Below are 6,356 nucleotides of genomic sequence, written 5' to 3' on the forward strand. Positions count from 1 at the left end.
TAAGTTGGGTAATGCGGTAGATGGTGATGATATTATCTGAAACAAGGAACACAGGAGAACTAACACGTTTTCAGAAATACAGCATGAAAAAGCCCAGTGTGAAGCCTCTAAGCTCAGTGAGTGCAAACACCTAGATTATTTCTCTTTCATCTCCTACCTTGCTTTGCAATTTTTTTTTTTTTACTTTGGGTTAAGAGGGGCAAATAAAATTATGCCTTTCAAAGTGCTTGAGAAAAAAAATAAGAATATATGCAAATAAGAACCTGCATTACCCTTTATTCAACACAAATATATTATGTCGTGATCTAAGATTCCAGGAGCCTATGCCAAAGTGCTCCCAGGTCTAGCCCTTTCTCCTGAGCAGCAGCTGGGATGGAACACAGAGGGGCTGGACTACAAGGTAGTCCTCTCTCTTCTTTATTCAGGAAAGTATTAGAAAAATATTTAAAGGATTGGAAATGAGGCTAGGGAATGAGACTCTACTTTCTGTGGCAAGGACAAGCTGGTCAGGGTGGCAACTGAGAGGCAGGTAGGAAGGCAGGGAAATATCTTTAAAAATGGTGACTCTACTGGACCAGGACATAGATGGACTTGTCAGGAGCACAGGACTAGGCTGGGACACAAACCAAGGGACACAGCCAAGAATAAGACAGGAAAGGAAGGAGGAAATAGGAACTTAGGTAGAACAGACTTAGAGGATGAACTCGCTAACTGAAGTCAGGCTAAGGCTGATCATAAACTCACAGAAATAGTGGGCAAAGAACAGCCCGGCTGAGGTCTGGGGCAACCTTCAGAAAGCCTATTCCCCCAAAGGTCGTTCTCAGTGTTCATTCTTCTCTTTTTAGCAGAGCGCCATGGGGTTCCCTGAGACGCTCTCCGAGGTTCCTACTGATCAACGATCATCCCAGGTCCTGTTTCTAGAGGAGGCTTCCCCTCCAGTTCAGGAGTTTCACTGGGTACGACAAGTCACCTTGGGATGCGTGGACTCCCTGGGTGGCTCCAGTCACATTTGCTGAATTTATTTCCCAGTGTTGGGCCCGGAGTCCTGGCACTGGGGTTTTTGATCAAGACTGGGATGCCGATTAAAGTAATGGCACCAAGTGGGGTTTATAGCCCCAGCAGATTGTTTCTATTGCAGGGGCTCCCTGCAGGGGGGCAACCTAAGAAAATTTCAAGCAAAGGTCTTTTCCAATTTTTGGAGGAGATCGGGATGACTATTAACAATATTCTACGCTCCTGATCAAATATATCACATGTTTAAGGATTAAGAAAATCAATCAAATACAAATCAATCTTGAGAATGAATCAACTAAAATCAGGCTCTGTAGGTACCAGCCATCCAACCCCGACCCCAAACAAGGCACTTCCCTTCCCTGGGTCTCACCCACAGTTGTTTAGTAAATGAAGACACTGCATCACAGAATCCTCGAATGCCCTCCTAGTTGGTTTAAGGAATGTAAATAAAGCCAGAAGGATGTGAAACGAAAGCAATTATATTTTGCTCCTTCAACTCTACCTATAGATGCTGAACACATGGCCCTGTGTTGGGAGAGATGCTAAGCCTCTCCCAAGAGCCAGCATTTCTGTGGCAGGATAAAGAGTCGTATCTGAAAAGAGAAGCCCTCCTCCAGGCCTGGCACACATGCAGTTCCTTGAAAGGCGGCTCCCACAGCACATATGCTGGCCTCACCCATGAGCGCTCGGTGCCGAGCGCCACGGAACAGCGAGTTCTCACGTACCCAGTGTCTTCTCAGGAACGCGGGAAAGGGTACAAGAGGCCACGGCCTTGGCGGTGTCTTTGTCAACCACGATGCCTTTGCTCCAACAGCCGCGGTCGGAGCGGGCGCCGACACATCCCAAAGGGGCAGCCTGGCGCCACCAGGCCCGCAGCCTTCCCTCTACACCACCCCGGAGGCTGAGCCTCACGATGGCCTGTCACCGTGCACACATGGGGAAGTCACCTCGAACAAGCCAAAAAGGGAAGAACAGTTCCAAACCATCAGACTTTGTATGTTCTCTGGAAACAATATAGTTGTGTAAACTAGAAACACAAGTTAGCGAAATTCACTTTTAAGGAAAAAGCACATGTAGTTTCTAAATACCGCAGAAGTACTAAGCCCTGTGCTAAAGTACTACTCAATATGGTAGCCTCAGGGACCCATGTGGTGCTTTAGACTTAAATTAAATAAAATTAAAGTGACACCTCGGTTCCATCACATGGCCACATTTTTGGTGCTCGATAACCACACGTGGGTTGCGGTTACCACGTTGAAAAGCACAGTTATAACACATCTCCATCATCTCAGAAAACTCTACTGGCCAGAGTGGATCTAAAAAGCCAAATAAGGGGCCCCAGGGTGGCTGAGTCAGTTAAGCGTCTGACTCTTGACCTCAGGTCAGGTCTTGATCTTAGGATGACGAGTTCAAGCCTTGTGTTGGGCTCCACGCTGGAGCCTACTAAATAATAATAATAATAATAATAATAATAATAATAATAATAACAGAGGTTTAAAAAAAAAAGCAAAAAGCTAAATAGATCAAAGAACAATAATTCATGAAACAATGAGTCTGCCTCCCTGCCACCTTTTACCTAGGACAAAATTTTAACTTTTACTGTTCATTGGCCAATCCTCTGCCTCTTCTGTTTTCTTGAGCTTTGGTATTTTACCTCACAGCTTACACTCAGCTGTTAAGCAAGCAGAGCTCCAGCATTAAAACATGAGGGCAGCACTTCCTCAGTGTCGGGAACTCCTCTTAGTCGGCCACACAACCCAGTTCACGCCCAGTTCACGCCCAGTTCACGCCCAGCAAGCTCCACAGCCCAGCACCTCCTGGGTCCTCACGTGGAGTCCTCACTTCAGTCCTTTTCCTGCTAGCAAATCAAGTCATCCTCTCTCCCTGTCTCCAACACCCACTCTTTAATTACCTCCCTCTAGTTTTCACTGAATGAGTGACGCAGCGGAATGACTTTTTAAACGAGCTTTCATATTTAGCAAGGCAGCCCACATGCAAACTGGGGCAGGAGCTGATTTCTCAAGTAAACACACCAAGACTTTTATATCAAATTAGTGTTTTTATTCAAAATAACCACCCTGGCAGGTAATATACTTCTGCCAATTGTGCGAGCCATTGCTCAAGGCACAGCTAGAACATTCCTCAGGGACTTGGCTAGGGCACGTGTAAGTGTAAAAAGGAATTATCTTTGAGGGGGGATGTGGCTACCTTCCTGCATTCACTCCCTGGGGATGTCTTTTTGAAAACTAAGAGGGCACAGAACTCTTGATTTTACAAAGTCACAGGTCTAGTGACTCTTGAAGATACAAGCACACACCTCCAAAATTAAGAGTCTCTCAAGGGGTACATAGGAGACAATCACAAGATGTATTTGTTTGCCTTTCATCAAGATGAGATACTTCAGTCATTCTTCTGTTTACTGTATAAATATGTGAGCTTTTCTCTCCAGACCTCATGGCCACACCCATGCTGCCTTAGGTGCACGTAAATCTGATAATGCTTACCCAGTAATAGGTTCTCTTTGTAGTTAACAAAGGGTCTTCTATTGGCAGGACTTCATTGACTAGGAACCAAATGTTGTTTGCCCTCATCCCAGAATTCATACGCTGAAATCCAATCCAGACCATGTGATGGTGCCTGTGGGAGGTGATTAAATCATGAGGGAGGAGCCCTTATGAATGGATTAGTGCTCTTGTAAGAAGAGACCCAAGGAAGATGATCTCTCTCCACCACCTGAGGGTACGAGAAGATAGCCGCCTGGAACCCAGGGATCAGGCTCTCACCTGACACCGGAATCTAGACTTCTCAGCCTCCAGAACCAGGAGAAATAAACTTCTGTTCTGTAAGTCACCCAGTCTACGAGACTGAGCTAAGAAATTATTATTTCCCTCAATACTCGTGACACATGCATAGAAGTATTTTGAACTTGTATGTTCATGGGAACATAGGTGACTGTTGGTTTCTTTGTCAACCATGATGTGTTTGCATGATGATTCTTGGAACCCCTTCAAAATCCACTTGGAATTTGAGTAGTACAAAGACTGACCATTGACAGTACCCTCTCTCTCTGTCTGTCTGTCTCTCTCTCTCTCTCTTTCTCTCCAAGTACAAAGGATTAATTCAGTGCCATCTGCACAGCCCTCTGAGGTGGGACAGCACCGTTTGGGCGCAGAGCATTCCCCAGCTGCCTGTTGGACATTACTGGAAAGGAAAGTTCTCTCAAAATAAAGCATTGCTGTTGCTCCTTCTCTGGTCTCCATGAAGATACTGAGCATACCTCACACGTGAGTCCATCCGGGAGATCCTGAGGTAGGGAGTATGATGGGCAGGAAGAAAACTCAGCACCCCACCAGGAGTGTGGAAAGCCAGGTTCTCGAGACAGCTTCTTTGCCAATAAGCAGGATGTTCCTGTTCTGCGCAAAGCCCAAGTGGCCAGCATGTGCGTCTGAAAAATGAGGGAAGTGAAGATCCCAGGATCATTCTATCTTGACACTACTGCAACTCCTTAATAAGACTCAGGCTTGGTTCCTTTAGGACAGTGTTTTCCTAATTGGACAGACCCCAAAAATCATGTGGGACACTGGTTAAAAAAAAATACAGACTGTTGATCTTCACTCCATGCTCAGAGGACAAGCCAGGGAAACTGAATTTTTAACTAGAGACTCAGATGACATTGCTGTAGAACATAATGAATAACAAGTCACCCAAGGCTCCCCTAATGTCAGGATGGAAAGTACAAAGCCATGTCTATATTCCTATTTTGCAAATATACCTGGATATGAGTATTTAAGCACCTAAAGAGCACAGCTATTTTGTTCATTGTTATTTTTTTTCTGTCAAATAAAGCAGTGAATCTCTATATTTATCTAGGGGTTATGTTAAATCTGTTTTCATCTTAAATGAGAAAAAAAATGTGGTTTGCAAGCATTTTGAATTCGTTTGCCTTTATATATATTTGCATTATATATATATATATATTTTTTTTAATTTCCCCAGAAGAAAGGAATGAGGACGATATAAAGGAAAGGAAATGGAATTCAAATCTAGCTGAATAACTTCTGTTACCCATGATCCTAGGGATGCCATATAGACAATCAAGTGGGTGCCAGTCAAGTGGATTTCGGTCTGCCCCGTTTCTGTCACTGAATGATGACTCATTGGTTCTGTCCCTAATTATGAGGGCTGCCAGGACCTTTGCAAAACAGGCAAAGGTTTCTTTCCTCTAGAGGGAAAGAAAGGAAAGCCGGAAGGGGCAGGACTGGGAAACCAGCCCAGCTCTGGCTCACTGCTGTAGCAGCAGCCAATGAGTGGTTCATATCAGAATAAGCAGGGATCTGGCCAATCTGGGCTCATACTCAGCCAGTAGTTGCATCCAATGAGGACCCAGACCAAGACCATAGGATAACAGTTTTCCCAGACAATAACAAGAGTACGCATTAAAATCCTACAGCAGACTGCAAGGCCTCTTTCTAACGTGGAACATACACGGGCACATGCACACATACGCCTTTTTCTATGCCTGAAGTGATATCCACTATACCCTTCAGAGTACTAAATTAGCTTTTGAAAACAGATAAATGAGTCTGGCTCTCATAGAGGGAGATATTGTGGAGGCATCTCGACTAAAGATTTCTTAAAAAGGAATGAAACATCCAGATCATTGGATGACACAAATAATCTTACTTGTTCGGGAACTCCATGGCCACAAATAATTTCAGATTTTAATTGGTACCTGAAATACAACCCATATGTGATCTTATTACTCCCTCTTTGCTTTCTAATAATTTGAGAAATATTTGAATCATATGCTCAAACTGACCAATCAATAAATGGCTAAGAGCCGCTTTGAATGGCAACAAAACTGGCCCATTGAACAGCCCTGCATAGGAAATTGGCTGGAGTAGCGAGAGGTGATCTCAGCAGATGACTGTGGTGTCTGACTGCCCTTTTGTGATCATGTTCTGGAGGGTGAGAACTGGACCCATAGTCACTTTACAGTGGTGGTGGAGGAAGAGATGTCCAGGGAGGCACTATAGATGACTCAGCCATAGCTGGGACAGCACTTCTGCCGATACATACAGTATTACTGTAGAAACATCTTATCCTTTTGGTTAAATGTAATAAATCTTCTCTTGTTAAGTGGTAAGTGGTTTGCTTTTGCCAAGCTTGAAAGGGAAAAAGTCAACACCTATGATCCATGGAGAAGGAAGAAACCGCTCAAACACTAATGTATAGATAGTATCTTTTAAGTGTGGCAGTCGGTAGAAGAGGGGAGAGCCCCACCCTTCTGCAGACTCGAGTGGAGATGGCAACCCAAGCCAGGTACTGGTAACGTAAGGTGC

General features: G+C 44.5%; 1 long non-coding RNA gene across 1 annotated transcript; it reads left to right on the forward strand.

Moving 5' to 3' along the window:
- The first annotated feature begins 3,660 nt into the window (after nucleotides 1–3,660).
- Nucleotides 3,661–4,875, forward strand: LOC129514627 (uncharacterized). The gene is made up of 2 exons (XR_008665471.1): nucleotides 3,661–3,856; nucleotides 4,121–4,875. It is a non-coding gene; the product is annotated as an uncharacterized LOC129514627 (long non-coding RNA).
- Nucleotides 4,876–6,356: the final 1,481 nt, after the last annotated feature.

The sequence above is a fragment of the Nyctereutes procyonoides genome, unplaced genomic scaffold (genome assembly GCF_905146905.1).
Source record: "Nyctereutes procyonoides isolate TBG_1078 unplaced genomic scaffold, NYPRO_anot_genome, whole genome shotgun sequence".
In the NCBI taxonomy this organism is placed as follows: Eukaryota; Metazoa; Chordata; class Mammalia; order Carnivora; family Canidae; genus Nyctereutes; species Nyctereutes procyonoides.